Consider the following 16,864-nt stretch of genomic DNA (forward strand, 5'->3'; position numbering starts at 1 on the left):
CAGTGCTAACCACTGTGCCAGCCCATGTTTGTGACCGGGTGGCCCTCGAGAGGGAGCATGTGGTGACGACCAACACAAGATCTTCCGTGGGCACTGCGGGGGCTGGAGTTCTTCATTTCTCACCAGAACCACATCATAGTTTTCAGTTTTTAACTTTTCATTCACGGTTTAGTTTTTGTCCCTTTAAAGGACTCCCCCCCGAACCCCCCCCGCCATTCATTTAATTTGATTGTTTAATTTGATAATTTGATCCAAATTCTGATGTTAATAAGAAGGGCAATTCATTATTGACCCCAAATAACAGAGAATATGGAACTTGGTCCATGGTGAGTGGTTGAGGTGAACAGCATGAATACATTGAAAGGAAAGTTAGATCCACACATGAGGGACACAGTAACAGAAGGATATACTGATCGGGAGGAGATGCAGTGGGGTAGGTGGAGGCTGATGTGGACCAAATTATTGACAGACCAAAAGAGCTGACTGGCCCGGCCCTGTGCTGGAGACTCAATGGAACAGAGACTAATGTATTTATCTGAGAACTACCTGTAGTGATAGATACAGAATCTATCAATAAATTCAGGCCAGGCTTAAGGTTCATGGTGTTGTAATCTCAGTGAAAACAGTATGGAGCAGCCCCAGCATCTCGGTTACAATGAATACTCATCTCCTGAAAGTCCTTGTGTGGCCAGTGACAATGTGCGTCTGTGAAAGCTGGACCATCGAGACGAGCGGCACAGTGGTTATCACTGCTGCTTCACAGCTCCAGGGACTTGGGTTCGAATCCCGGCTTGGGTCACTGTCTGTGTGGAGTTTGCACATTCTCCTCGTGTCTGCGTGGGTTTCCTCCGGGTGCTCCGGTTTCCTCCCACAGTCCAAAGATGTGCGGGTTAGGTTGATTGGCCATGCTAAAAATTGCCCTTAGTGTCCTGGGATGCGTAGGTTAGAGGGATTAGCGGGGGGATATGGGGGTAGGGCCTGGGTGGGATTGTGGTCGGTACAGACTCGATGGGCCGAATGGCCTCTTTCTGTGCTGTAGGACTTCTAAGATTCTAAGAGTGACGAGGTTCCAATAAAAGTGTTTGAAATGAAAGGACTCAGACGGATATTCCGTGTGTCACGGACGGCAAAGTGGGTGAATGAGTGGGTGCTGGAGAAAGCTGGTGTTCACCGGAACCTGTCTGAGGCTCTCACATCCCGGAAGCTCACCTATTTTGGACACGTGTTGTGAAAAGGGAGGGAGTGTTTGGAAAGAGGTAATGTGAGACAGAACACCTGGAAAATGTGTGCAAGGAAGGCCTGAGACGGGTGGATAATATCAGAATGTGGACCGGCCGCTCGATGGGACAGGCAGTGGAGAAAGATTGTCCAGAGCGCGGCCAACCCTCAGAACGAGGACGGATAAACGACAAGATACCTGTAGTGGGAGGAAAAAGACTATTTACTATCCAGGGTAAAATTAATGTACTCTATGGAAACTAGGAGCAGGCCATTCGTGTCTGCTCCACCATTCAATATGATCATGGCTGATCCTCGATCTCAATGCCATATTCTCCCCATACCACTTGAAGCCATTAAAATCTAAAAAAAATCTATCTCTTCCTTGAACATATTCAGTGACTGGGATTCCACAGCCTTCTGTGGTAGACAATTCCACAAGTTCACTGTCCTTTGAAGAATTTTTTCCTCATCTCAGTCTCATCTGACACCTGCTTTTGTGGATCATTTCAGTGGAAATGTGCCTTCGCTCAAAGGGAATCAGCCACTGGAATGAAAATTGAGAGACCGGCCAGTCCAGCAGCAAGAAACCCTCCGAACCTCCCACTTCACCAACTGTTAGAATGAACATGTTTCAGTCCTGGATGTGATTTACAGCAGCAATAACAGCAGAATCCAATCCCTGTAATCACTCGTGAACTTGCTGGTGTCTCAGCAGGTGGGATGGCCGAGTGAACCCCTCCCCACACTGAGAGCAGGTGAATGGCTTCTCCCCAGTGTGAACTCGCTGGTGTCTCAGCAGGTTGGATGATTGAGTGAATCCCTCCCCACAGTCAGAGCAGGTAAATCGTCTCTCCCCATTGTGAACTCGTTGGTGTGTCTGTCGGGTTGATAAATCACTGAATCCCTTCTCACATTCTGAGCAGGTAAATGGCCTCTCCCCAGTGTGAACTCGCTGGTGTCTCCGCAGGGTAGATAAATCACTGAATCCCTTCTCACATTCTGAGCAGGTGAATGGTCTTTCCCCAGTGTGAACTTGCTGGTGTCTCAGCAGATGGGATGACTGAGTGAATCCCTTCCCACAATTGGAGCAGGTGAATGGTTTCTCCCCAGTGTGAACTCTCTGGTGTCTCAGCAGACTGGAGGAATCTCCGAATCCTTTCCCACACACGGAGCAGGTGAACGGCTTCTCTCCCGTGTGAACTCGCTGGTGTGTCAGCAGATGGGATGACTGAGTGAAGCCCTTCCCACAATTGGAACAGGTGAACAGTCTCTCCCCAGTGTGAACTCGCTGGTGTTTCAGCAGAGTAGATAAATCACTGAATCCTTTCCCACACACGGAGCAGGTGAACGGTCTCTCCCCAGTGTGACTGCGTTGATGTGTTTCCAGCACAGACGGGAATCTGAATCCCTTTCCACAATCCCCACATTTCCACGGTTTTCCCATGGTGTGGGTGTCTGCGTCTCGGTGCTTTTCCTGACACTCTGATGGTTAAACAGGCAATGGTTTCCCCGTCCAAATGAGTGACTCTGTCAGAGCTTGGTGTGAAGTTTTGAGATTTCTGTTGGCAAATCCTCCCCTTTTAATATCCTGTAAAAGGAGTTTAAAATCTCATCACAGTCAGTACAGCTCAGAAACTGAGAATAGACAATTCAAGTTGCAATTCAACATTCTTTCCTCACTGGCTTAAAGTGAATAATGAATTTAAAACATTATTGCAAGTCAGCAAATCAATCAAAATGCTCACAAAGGAGTGGAATTTCTCTCCAGATGTACAGAAATCAGAAATCGTAAAATTATGTTTAATTCATACAGAATTTTAAGAACTCATAATCTCTACAGTGCAGAAAGAGGCTCTTCAGCCCATCAAGTCTGCACTGATGACTCAGATGAATGAACATGGTTCAATCCTGGATGTAATTAACAGCAGCAATAACAGCAGAATCCAACCCCTGTAACCACTTGTGAACTCGCTGGTGTCTGAGCAGGTGGGATGACTGAGTTAATCCCTTCCTACAGACATAACAGGTAAATGGCCTCTCCCCAGTGTGAATTCACTGATGTGTCAGCAGATGACACTAAAATAGGTGGTATTGCAGACAGTGAGGAAGGTTATCAAAAATTGCAGCAGGATCTTGATCAGCTGGGGAAGTGGGCCGAGAAATGGCAAATGGAGTTCAATACAGATAAATGTGAGGTGTTGCATTTTGGAAAGTCAAATCAGGGTTGGACTTTCACGGTGAATGGCTGGACCTGAGGGAGTATCGAGGAACAGAGGGAACTTGGAGTTCAAGTGCACGGTTCTCTAAAAGTAGAGTCACAGGTAGGTAGGGTAGTGAAAAAGGTTTTTGGCATGCTGGCCTTCATCAGTCAGGGCATTGGGTATAGAAGTTAGGAAGTTATGTTGCAGTTGTACAGGAAGTTGGTGAGGCCGCAGCTGGAATATTGTGTTCAGTTTTGGTTGCCTTGCTATAGGAAAGATGTTATTAAAGTGGAAGGAGTGCAGAAGAGATTTACAAGGATGTTGCCAGGACTCAAGGGACTGAGTTATAGAGAAAGATTGGATACACTAGACTTTTTTCTTTGGAGCGTAGGACACTGAGGGGTGATCTTATCGAGGTGTATATGATCATGAGAGGCATGGATAGGGTGAACATACTCAGTCTTTTTCCCAGGGTTGGGGAATCAAGAATGAGAGGGCATAGGTTTAAGTTAAGAGGGGAAGAATTAATGGGAACCTGAGGAGCATCTTTTTTACACAGAGGGTGATACATATGTGGAATGGACTGCCACAGGAAGTGGTTGAGGCAGGGACATTGACAACTTTTAAAAGGTATTTGGACAGATACATGGATAGGAAACGTTTCGAGGGATATGGGCCAAATGCAGCCAAATGGGGTCAGCTTGGATGGGCATTTTGATCGGCATGGACCAGTTTGGGCCGAAGGGCCTGTCTCCGTTCCATCGATTCTATGATTGGATGACTGAATCCCTTTGCACACACAATGCAGGTGAACAGCCTCTCCCCAGTGTGAACTTGCTGCTGAATCACAGCAGCCCCAGAGCCAAGGAACCTCTCACAGATAACAGAGCACAGCACTAAAAACTCTGAATTGTAGGTGAATGTTCAATAATACTCACCTCTGGAACAATTTCACTCTTTTCAAATTTAAAACCTCCTCCTGGAGCCTGCAGCTGGAAAGATATCAGAAGTACTGGAGTCAGGGAAAAATTGCAGTCATCAAATCTTCTAACTCCCTGTAAAAGGAGGTTACAAGAGTCATGTGTCAACTGTGGTTAGAAATTATGAGATAAACATTTTCCTTGTTTGAGATTGCTGTGTAAATCCTCCCCTTGCAACTCCCTGCTAAAGGAGTTTCCAAAATCCATCAGTCAGTCCAAGATAGAAATTTGTAACATTCTCTCCTATTTCCTTGTGTACGATTATTTAAGATCAATATGCTTACATTGGGAGCAGTTCAGACAGGATTCACTAAGCTGATTCCAGGCATAAATGTGTTTGTTTTATGAAGAAAGTTTGGGCAGGGTGCATCTGTACTCATTAACTTTTAGATAAATGAGAGATGAGCTTACTGAAGCATGTAAGATTATGTTGGTGCTTGACAAGATAAGTCCTGAAAGAATGTTTCTCCAAAACGGGAAATCTAGAACTGCAGGCAATTTAAAAATAAGGCTCTAAGACAGAGATGAGGAGAAATTTCTTCTCTGAGGACCAATAGCCTGTGGAATTCTCTCCCCCAGTGAGCAGTCAAGGCTGGTTCATTGAGTATATTCAAGACTGCTTTCTACACCATTTTCACTCCCACTCATGGGTTAGGGAGGTTGGGGCTGGAGGAAAATACAATGATCAGATGAGACATGAGTTTACTGAATGGTCGAGCTGAATGTGTCAATGTGTACTGAATGTGTACTGAATGTGTCAATGGCCTGCTCCTGCTCCTAATTCTGATGATCCTTTTCTTCTGTTATTCGGATGGCCACACATTCACCCTGCATAACCACCCCCTCTGAAGAGGGTGTACAGTAACCCAGCCCTGTTGGTCAACGAATCAAACATCTTCTCTCCTGGTCACCAGGACCCTGGAGCTCCACCCATTGCAGATGCCAGAATCTGAAATAAAAAGAGAAAATGCTGGAAAATCTCAGCAGGTCTGACAGCATCTGTGGAGAGAATAGAGCCAACGTTTTGAGTCTGGATGTCCTTTCGTCAGAGCTAAGGACAAAGAAAATCAAAAAGAAATTGAGGGAGGGGGAGCTGTAAAACGACAAAAAGAATGTAAATTAGGGTAAAGATGACAGAGAGAAATGCTAAAAGTGTCCATTAAGGGATCATAATGTGTGATTGGCAGAATAGAGGTACAGATGGTTCAGGCAGTTGGCTTGAACGGTGGGGTGGGGGTGGGGGAGGCAAGGAGAGTGGGATTGGAAAAGTGGAAAAATGAAAGAGAGAAAGAAGGATGATAAAAATGGATGAATGAGATGAAAAGAAGAAACAGGATTAAATAAAATAAATGGAAATGGGGTGATGGTGGAGGGGAGTGTTCATGCTCTGAAGTTGTTGAACTCAATGTTCAATCCAGAAGGCTTTAAAGTGCCCAATCGTTCCTCCAGTTTGCATTGGGGTTCACCAGAACATTGCAAGGATGGACATGTGGACTAGAGCGTAGTCTGGTCTGTTGAAGTGGCAAATGACAGGAAGGTCTGGGTCCTGCTAGAAGGTGCAACACCTGCCCCTTTACCTCCTCTCTGCTCACCATCCAAGATCCTAAACACCCCTTTCAGGTGAAGCCGTGCCATCTTTATCCTAATTACATTCCCTTTGTCCCATTCCACCCCATAGTATAAATCTTTTCTGATTCTCTTTACCCTTAGCTCTGACAAAGGGTCATCCAGACTGGAAACATTGACTCCATTCTGATTCTGTCCCCACAGAAGCTGTCAGACCTGTTGAGCTTTTCCAACATTGTCTGGTTTAGCTCCGCCCACTGACTGCGCATGCGCCCTGCTCCCCGCGGAACAAAGATGGCGACCGCGGCACAGGGCCTGATCCCGGATAAAATCCCCGCAGCTGCAAACCCGAGACCCGTAGGGTCTGATTCCGACCTTGCGGCCTACAGCGGGTGTTTGTGAAGCCTCCGCTCCCTCCCCCACCCCGGCTCTGCACCGCCCTCCGCCCCATCGACTCTCACCGCTGGAAAAACCGTCTCCCGCACTCGCAGGGCTCCGAGTAAAGTGACACTGCGCATGCGCATTGGGCGCCTGTGGCGTGAATAGGGCACCTTCACACCCGCAGCGAATGCTGGGTGATAACTGCACCATTGAATTCTCAAACAGTTAATACAAAATAAAATTGTTAACATTTGAGATAACAAAATATTGTGAATTGGTGATTTGCTGTGCTCTATTTCTGGAAGATCCGCTGTGGATCACACAGAGGTATCAAAGTTTTTACACCGGTTCCCCTCTCACTCATAGAGTCATAGAGGTTTACAGCATGGAAACAGGCCCTTCAGCCCAACTTATCCATGCCGCCCTTTTTTTAAACCCCTAAACCAATCCCAATTGCCCGCATTTGGCCCAGATCCCTCTATACCCATCGTACCCATGTAACTAAATGCTTTTTAAAAGACAAAATTGTACCCACCTCTACGACTACCTCTGGCAGCTTGTTCCAGACACTCACCACCCTGTGTGTGAAAAAATTGCCCCTCTGGACACTTTTGTATCTCTCCCCTCTCACCTTAAACCTATGCTCTCTAGTTTTAGACTCCCCTACCTTTGGGAAAAGATATTGATTATCGAGCTGATCTGTGCCCTTGATTATTTTATAGACCTCTATAAGATCACCCCTCAGCCTCCTACACTCCAGAGAAAAAAGTCCCAGTCTATCCAGCCTCTCCTTATAACTCAATCCATCAAGTCCCGGTAGCATCCTAGTAAATCTTTTCTGCACTCTTTCTAGTTTAATAATATCCTTTCTATAATAGGGTGACTAGAATTGCACACAGTATTCCAAGTGTGGCCTTACCAATGTCTTGTACAACTTCAACAAGACGTCCCAACTCCTGTATCCAAACTCCTCTGTTGATGGTGCTGATTCTGGCTGGGTTCAATCGCACAGTCACTGGTTCCTCTCTCTGTCCCTGATACTGAATATTCACTCTTCTATATAATGATACAACACAAATAGAAACCATTTGGCCCATTATGTCTCTGCTGGCTCTCTGGAAGATCTATCCAATTAATTCCACAGCCCTGCTGGCAGAGTCAGAACAATGTATATCTGCTGCAGTAATCTGAGACCTTAATGGAAAAAGTTTTCCAGTCGGATAGTTCTCAGACACAATTGCCCCTGTGGAAAGATTGATTATCCAATTCATTGAGCAGATATAAAGTGCCCATTAAGCACACAAAGTGCCTGCCAGAGATTAATTATATATTTCTGCAGACCCCCATATACTGTAGTGATATTATCCTAAAGGGACAAGGGAGTATTCCAGTGTGTTAAGAGTAATTGATTGATGGAATTACAAAGAAAAAGAATTAATGTCCTAAATCTTCAGAATTATTACTTGGCTGGGATGTTTCAGTATGAAAGAATCCCACATATTAGTCAGGCAAAGAGGTCATGTCCAATGGACCTGTTAAATACAAATCACTGTTAGATTGCACTGGGGTTTATGTGATCTGGTTTTATGAACAAGGTCCGTATCAGACTGGAGCTGTGTCTTTGATTCTCCACAACAGTTGTCATATCCTCACTAAATATCCACCACAACCACAACAGTTGGCCCAGAAATCTGAATTTATTGTGATCACAGCCTTCAAACTGTTACTGATACAATCACCAAATATTCTGAAAGCTCCTTTGGTTGTAATTCCCTCACAGAAAACCTACCCCTTTGGGGGAGAAAACACGGCTTCTCCACAGCAGAAAGGAAACCACTCCTCACCACTCCAAACTGAAAGATTGGGGATGTTGCTGGTAAGTGTCCAGGACAATTGCTATTTGTGAGGTGAAGGTAGATCAGCAGCAGGAGTTAGTGAAGGGAGTGATGGTAATAACCAGGCAAACTGAATCACCAGGAAAGCTGCTCTAGAGGAGATTCCATGGGATCCACTCAAAACACAATTGTTGGGACTTGTACGACAGACTCCAGGTAAATGTCTTTTAAAAACTTATCAGGACGCTGACCCAAATGTGACTGTGGGCAAAGAGGGTGGGCACCATAGAAAAAACTTTTCCTCATCACTCACAGCAAGTAAGGACTCACTCATCTGACATAGAGTTTTTTTAAAATCACAAGCATGGTTTGAATTTGACTTTAGTCACACCTTAGAAAGGTAGTATAAGATCAAAGCAAGGCATATTTCTTGTTTTTTGACTCCTCAATATTATACAAGATGATCATACTATCAGCAGCTGTGGATGCGTCAGAATGTCCATCAGCACCTGAAGCTGTGCCTCATCTGTATCTAAACTAATCAGATCCTGCAAAATGCATTGTCCTAATGAACACATCCCATATTATTGATCTTCCCTGGGAAACAATGCAGCTTGATTATACCGGCTCACTCTCCACACTAAAAGGAGGAGACTGGTATATCCTGCTAATTACAGGTATATTTAGCTGGTGGTTGAAGCTTTCCCTGTTTGTAAAAATGATGCAGACACTACAGCTAAAATCCTGTGGGAACAGATCTTTACCAGATGAGGTTTCCTGAAATGGATGGAGAGTGATAATGGTTCCTCAGCAGAAATAATGTAAAAGCTCTGTAGTCTTTGGAAAAGAAAAAATCCAGAAAAATATATATTTTTTAAAAAGTTGATGAATTTCATATTTATCCAGAAGTAAAGCCCAGTCAAGATAGGATGGTTATTATTGTCAGAAGCAAAACCTGACTCGCAGAATGAACATTGTTCAGTCCAATTGGGTGGCCCTGTGGCACAGTGGTTAACACTGCTGGCTCATAGTGTCAGGGACTCGGGTTCGATCCACAGCTTTTGTCACTGTCTTTGTGGAGTCTGCATGTTCTCCCCATGTCTGTGTGGGTTTCCTCTGGATGCTCTGGTTTCCTCCCACAGTCCAAAAGACATGCTGGTCAGGTACATTGGCCATACTAAATTCTCCCTCAGTGTACCCGAACAAGCGCCAGAGTGTGGTGACTAGGGGATTTTCACAGTATCTTTATTGCAGTGTTAATGTAAGGCTACTTGTGACACTAATAAATAAACTTTAAACTTTTTTAAAAAACAGCAGTAATGACAGCAGAAGCCAACCTCTACAGTCACCTGTGAAGTCACTGGTGTCTAACCAGGTTCATAGAAATCATAGAAATCCTACAGTACAGAAAGAGGCCATTCGGCCCATCGAGTCTACACCGACCACAATACCACCCAGGCCCTACCCCCATATCCCTACATATTTACCCGCTAATCCCTCTAACCTACCTATCTCAAGACACTAAGGGGCAATTTTAGCACGGCCCATCAACCTAACCCGCACATCTTTGGACTGTGGGAGGAAACCGGAGCACCCGGAGGAAACCCACGCAGACACAAGGAGAATGTGCAAACTCCACACAGACAGCGACCCAAGCCGGGAATCGAACCCAGGTCCCTGGAGCTATGAAGCAGCAGTGCTAACCACTGTGCTACCGTGCCACCCAGGTTGGATGACTGAATGAAGCCTTTCCCACACCCAAAGCTGATAAAAACTACTCTCCTCTGTGGACTAATTGGTGTCTCAACAGGTTGGAAGAAAGGGAAAGTCCTTTTGCATCCATGGATCAGGTGAATGATATCTCCCTCATGTGAATGAGTTGGTGATGCACATTTCATGTCTGCTTTTAAAGGTTTTCACACATTGGGAACATGTAAACACTCCTTTCAGTGTGAGCAGGGTAATGTTCAATGAGACACGGTGACTGAGCAAATCCCTTCCAGCACAAATGTTCGGATTTGGGAAGCACTGCCTAGATTGGGTGGAAGCAAGTTCAACTGAGGCATTCAGGAGGGACTTAGACTGTTATCAGAAAAGGAAGAATGTGCAGGGTTTGATTTGATTTGATTTATTGTCACATGTATTCATAGACAGTGAAAAGTATTGTTTCTTGCGTGCTGTGAAGGAAGGGATTCAGTCAGTTGTGCAGCCTGCGGACGCACCAGCGAGTTCACACTGGGGAGAGACCGTTCACCTGCTGTCAGTGTGGGAAGGGATTCAGAGCTTCATCCAGCCTGCGGACACACCAGCGAGTTCACACTGGGGAGAGGCCGTTCACCTGCTCTCTGTGTGGGAAGGGATTCACTCGGTCCTCCCACCTGTGGAGACACCAGCGAGTTCACACCGGGGAGAGGCCCTTCAGTTGCTCTCAGTGTGGGGAGGGATTCAGAGCTTCATCCAGCCTGCGGACACACCAGCGAGTTCACACTGGGGAGAGACCATTCACCTGCTCTCAGTGTGGAAAGGGATTCACTCTGTCATCTAGCCTGCGGATACACCAGCAAGTTCACACTGGGGAGAGGCCGTTCACCTGCTCTCAGTGTGGGGAGGGATTCACTCAGTCATCCCACCTGCGGAGGCACCAGCAAGTTCACACTGGGGAGAGGCCATTCACCTACTCTGTGAATGGATGCTGCAGGTCCCGGGGTTCAAATGTTTTAGTCGAAGTAGGGAAGGAGGTAGAAGAGGGGGAGGGGTAGCATTATTGGTCAGAGATTGTATCACAGTGTCAGAGAGGAGGTTTGATGAGGACTTATCTGTTGAGGTAGTATGGGCGGAGATTAGAAATAGGAGAGGAGAGGTCACCCTGTTGGGAGTCTTTTATAGACCTCCTAAAAGTTCTAGAGAGGTTGAGGAAAGGATTGCGGAGTCAATCCTGCTTAGGAGTGAAAGTAATAGGGCAATTGTTATGGGGGATTTTAACTTGACTAATATTGACTGGAATTGTTATAGCTCTAGCTCGTTAGAGGGGTCAGTTTTTGTTCAAAGCGTGCAGGAAGGTTTTTTGACTCAGTATGTAGATAGGCCAACTAGAGGTGAGGCTATATTGGATCTGGTGCTGGGAAATGAGCCAGACCAGGTGCTAGACTTGGAAGTTGGTGTGCATTTTGGTGATAGTGACCACAATTCGGTTACGTTCACCTTAGTGATGGAAAGGGATAGGCATGAACCTCGGGCCAGTGGTTTTAGCTGGGGGAAGGGTAATTATGAGGCTATTAGGAGAGAATTAGGAAACATAGGTTGGACTAGGAGATTACAGGGACTGGGAACGTCCGACATGTGGAGTTTTTTCAAGGAGCAGCTACTGCGAGTCTGTGATAGGTATGTCCCTGTCAGGCAAGGAGGAATTGGTAGGGCTAGGGAACCGTGGTGTACCAAAAAAGTTTCTTTGTTGGTTAAAAAGAAAAAGGAGGCTTATGTTCGGATGAGACGTGAGCACTCGGGTAGTGCACTAGAAAGCTTTAGATTGGCTAAGAGGGAGTTGAAGAGCGAGCTTAGAAGGGCTAAAAGGGGACATGAGAAGACTTTGGCGGATAGGGTTAAAGAGAATCCTAAGGCGTTCTATAGGTATGTCAAGAACAGAAGGTTGGTTAGGGCAAGTTTAGGGCCAGTTATAGATGGCAGAGGGAAGTTATGTGTGGAACCGGAGGAGATTGGTGAAGCATTGAACCAATATTTCTCTTCGGTGTTCACGCAAGGGGACATGAATATAGCTGAGGAGGACACTGGGTTGCAGGGGAGTAGAATAGACAGTATTACAGTTGATAAGGAGGATGTGCAGGATATTCTGGAGGGTCTGAAAATAGATAAATCCCCTGGTCCGGATGGGATTTATCCAAGGATTCTCTGGGAGGCAAGAGAAGTGATTGCAGAGCCTCTGGCTCTGATCTTCAGGTCGTCGTTGGCCTCTGGTATAGTACCAGAAGATTGGAGGTTAGCGAATGTTGTCCCATTGTTTAAGAAGGGGAACAGAGACTTCCCCGGGAATTATAGACCGGTGAGTCTCACTTCTGTTGTCGGCAAGATGTTGGAAAAAATTATAAGGGATAGGATTTATAGTTATTTGGAGAGTAATGAATTGATAGGTGATAGTCAGCATGGTTTTGTGGCAGGTAGGTCGTGCCTTACTAACCTTATTGAGTTTTTTGAGAAAGTGACCAAGGAGGTGGATGGGGGCAAGGCAGTGGACGTGGTATATATGGATTTTAGTAAGGCGTTTGATAAGGTTCACCATGGTAGGCTTCTGCAGAAAATGCAGATGTATGGGATTGGGGGTGATCTAGGAAATTGGATCAGGAATTGGCTAGCGGATAGGAAACAGAGGGTGGTGGTTGATAGTAAATATTCATCATGGAGTGCGGTTACAAGTGGTGTACCTCAGGGATCTGTTTTGGGGCCACTGCTGTTTGTAATATTTATTAATGATCTGGATGAGGGTATAGTTGGGTGGATTAGCAAATTTGCTGATGACACCAAAGTCGGTGGTGTGGTAGACAGTGAGGAAGGGTGTCGTAGTTTGCAGGAAGACTTAGACAGGTTGCAAAGTTGGGCCGAGAGGTGGCGGATGGAGTTTAATGCGGAGAAGTGTGAGGTAATTCACTTTGGTAGGAATAACAGATGTGTTGAGTATAGGGCTAACGGGAGGACTTTGAATAGTGTGGAGGAGCAGAGGGATCTAGGTGTATGTGTGCATAGATCCCTGAAAGTTGGGAATCAAGTAGATAAGGTTGTTAAGAAGGCATATGGTGTCTTGGCGTTTATTGGTAGGGGGATTGAATTTAGGAGTCGTAGCGTTATGTTGCAACTGTACACAACTCTGGTGCGGCCGCACTTGGAGTACTGTGTGCAGTTCTGGTCCCCACATTACAGGAAGGATGTGGAGGCTTTGGAGAGGGTGCAGAGGAGGTTTACCAGGATGTTGCCTGGTATGGAGGGGAGATCCTATGAGGAGAGGCTGAGGGATTTGGGATTGTTTTCGCTGGAAAGGCGGCGGCTAAGAGGGGATCTTATTGAAACATATAAGATGATTAGAGGTTTAGATAGGGTGGATAGTGATAGCCTTTTTCCTCTGATGGAGAAATCCAGCACGAGGGGGCATGGCTTTAAATTGTGGGGGGGTAGTTATAGAACCGATGTCAGGGGTAGGTTCTTTACCCAGAGGGTGGTGAGGGATTGGAATGCCCTGCCAGCATCAGTTGTAAATGCGCCTAGTTTGGGGGCGTTTAAGAGATCCGTAGATAGGTTCATGGACGAAAAGAAATTGGTTTAGGTTGGAGGGTCACAGTTTTTTTTTTTTTTTAACTGGTCGGTGCAACATCGTGGGCCGAAGGGCCTGTTCTGCGCTGTAATGTTCTATGTTCTATGTGTGGGAAGCGGTTCTGTCCTGTGGACAGACTACTCAGGAAATGGAATAGGTTGTTCAGCCCTTCAAGTCTGCTCTGTTATTCAATTAGACCCTGGTTGATACATTAGTCCATCTGAACTTGAACAAATACCTGAATTGTTAACTCAAGCTGGTTACAGCAGTTATTAACAGCAGCAGAAACACACCATAGCTATCAGAATGCACATGGGTCAGTGCAGGATGTGATTACCTGTTCAATAACTGGGGAATCTGCCTCCAGAAGACTTGTGAACTTGCTGGTGTCTCATTAGGTTTTGTGACTGAGTGAATCTGTTCCCACATATGGAGCAGGTGAACGGCCTCTCCCCGGTGTGAAGTCGCTGGTGTATCAGGAGATCAGATGAGTTAGTGAATCCCTTCCCACACACGGAGCAGGTGAAAGGCCTTTCCCCAGTGTGAGCACGCTTGTGTTTCAGCAGGTGAGATGAACTGCTGAATCCCTTCATACACACAGAGCAGGTGAATGGCCGCTCCCCAGTGTGAAGTCGCTGATGAGTGCGAAGGTTGAACATTCGACTAAAACTCTTCCCACACACGGTGCAGATGAACAGACTCTTCCCAGTGTGGCTGCGCTGATGTGCTTCCAGCTGGGATGGAGAACTAAATTCCTTCCCACAGTCCCCACATTTCCATGGGTTCTCTATGGTGTAGATGTCCTCGTGTCTCTCCAGGTTGGACGATTTAATGTGTGTATATTTCAAATATCCTGTCAAAGGAGTTTAGAAACATCACTGTCAGTACGGGATCGAAATTCAGAACAGACATTTCTACTTTCTGTGGAACATAGTTTCCTCACTTGTTCCTGTGCAGCAGTAAATCCTCATCCTGAACACTTTCCCTCCTCCCTGTCCTGCAACCAACTCGCACATTGAACAACCATCTCATATTTCACTGGATTGTCCCGTGTTTGAGTCCACTGTGCCAGGCTGCATGGTGTATGGGCGCTGTTTCACCCATAAGATGGATCTGTGCAGCACCCTCTTCCAACTGTTCTGGCTGCCAACCAGCCCCTGTCCACCCACGCAGTTCCAGCAGCACCACACACAATACTGCTCACCTGCTCTGACAGACTCATGAAGGATGTCCTTTCATTTTCTCTGAGAGAGTTGGTCAGCCTGGCAAACCCAGTGTGAAATATCTTCACAAATCTTTTCTCCCACCCTCTATTCTGGCTGGGTTCAATTCTCTTTTGTACAGAGTGAAAATAAAATCAATTATTTTCTTTCCCGGTCACTGCAGGGAGCTGCAGCTTCTTACTGGGGGTGTTGGGGCCTCCAGCGGGTGTTTGTGGATCCTCCCCGCCCACCTCCCAGGGTTTCCTTCCTTCCCAGAGATCAGAGTCCTCATTGATTTGAGGCCAAAGTGTAACCTCTTATTGTCCCCCTCCCCCATCCTCTGATGTGAACCATCCTCCAGTGGCTGAGCCAGGATGGGGCCGTTAACCTGGGCCTGTTCCCGGGAGGGAGGGAGGGAGGGAGGGAGGGAGAAGCCCCGCAGCTGCAAACCAGGGAGCTGACAATGATTCTGAAGGGTTTGCGGATCCTCGCAGCCACCGCCTGACGCTGACTCCGCTTCTCCGGGACAAAGGACTCTCGCTCCCGAGGCGAACAAAGGAATTGCGCATGCTCCACAATCAGATCGAGTGTTCAACCTCCATCAGCCGGACCGGACTGCGCATGTGCTAGTTCGCAATGCCCCGGGGAGGGTGATTGACGGCAGCTGCGGACCAATAGGGGGAAGGGGGCGGGCCTGGAGGACCGTGGGGGAGCAGCTGGTCCTCCAACCAATCAGCGTGAAAGAGGGGCTCCGACTGAAGCCTGCGCATTCCGGGTAATGGCGACGGCGAATGCTTATGACCTCAGATCCGTAATTTGTCAGCGGAAAATCGCCGATCGGTGGCTACGATGGAACCGGCGAGTGGACGGGAAGGCTTCATAAACAGGTTATGCGGATCTGTGAACTCCCCCCAAAATTCTCCGGTTACTCCATTTGCATCGAGCGGGTCAAAGATCCCTGAGACCGGCTCGCGCGTTAACGGCCTCCATCTTTATTGGGGGCAATATGCGGCAGTGCGCATGGGTGATCGCCATCTTTGTAGGGGGCAATATTGTCAATGACTGGGAGGGGCTTGTTCCCCATTGTTCAGAATGGAGACAACTTGTCCATCAAACTGCATCAACCCTCTGAGTCCCAATGTCTTATTGATGAGGCAGAGCGGTGGCAGAGAAGGAAAGAAATCACAAGATGCTTTATAAATATTTGAAGGGCAAGAAGGTAATCAGGGAAAGAGTAGGTTGGTAGGTTAGGAATTAATTGCCCATTCAGCAACCTGGGTGTGGAGCCGGAAGATGTATTTGAAGCATTAAAGGAGTATTTTGCATCTGTGTTCACTGTGTGGAAGGACAATGTAGGTACAGAAAGCAGGGACGGGTGTGTGATAGAATTGAACAGATTGTCATTGGTGGTGTGGTAAATAGCGAGGAGGACAACCTTGGATTGCAGGGTGATACAGACAGGCTGGTCAGACGGGCAGAACAGTGGCAAATGGAACTTAACCCTGAAAAGTATGAAGTGATTAATTTTGCGAGGATAAGGCCAGGGAATATAAAGGACCAGAGGGACATTGGGGAGCATTCCCAATTATCCCTGAAGGCAGCAGGACAGGTAGATAAGGTGGTTATGTTGGAGCTGTATAAACACTTGTTACTCATAACTCGAGTCCTGTGTGCTGTTCTGTTTGGAACACTATAGGAAGGATGTGATTGCATCAGAGAGAGTGCAGAGGAGATTCACCAGGATGTTGCCTGGGCTGGACCATTTCAACTATGAAGAGTGGCTGGTTAGGCTGAGGTTGTTTTCCTTCGAGCAGAGAAGGCTGAGGGGTGACCTGACTGAGGTGTACAAGATTATGAGGAATATAAATCAGGTAAATTGGAAGGAACTTTTCCCCTTAGTAGAGGGGTCAATAACCAGGGAGATAGATTTAAGTTAAGGGGCAGGAGGTTTAGAGTGGAGTGGAGGAATAACCTTTCACTCAGAGGGTGGTGGGAATCTGGAACTCACTGTCTGAAAGGGTGGTAGAGGCAAGAACCCTCACAATATTTAAGAAGCATTTAGATGAGCAGGTGAAACACCATAGTATTCAAGGCTATGAACCAATGAATGGAAATGGGATTAGAATAGATAGGTGCTTGCTGGCTGGCACAGACATGATGG

Source organism: Mustelus asterias, chromosome 30 (assembly GCF_964213995.1).
Source record: "Mustelus asterias chromosome 30, sMusAst1.hap1.1, whole genome shotgun sequence".
Classification (NCBI taxonomy): Eukaryota; Metazoa; Chordata; class Chondrichthyes; order Carcharhiniformes; family Triakidae; genus Mustelus; species Mustelus asterias.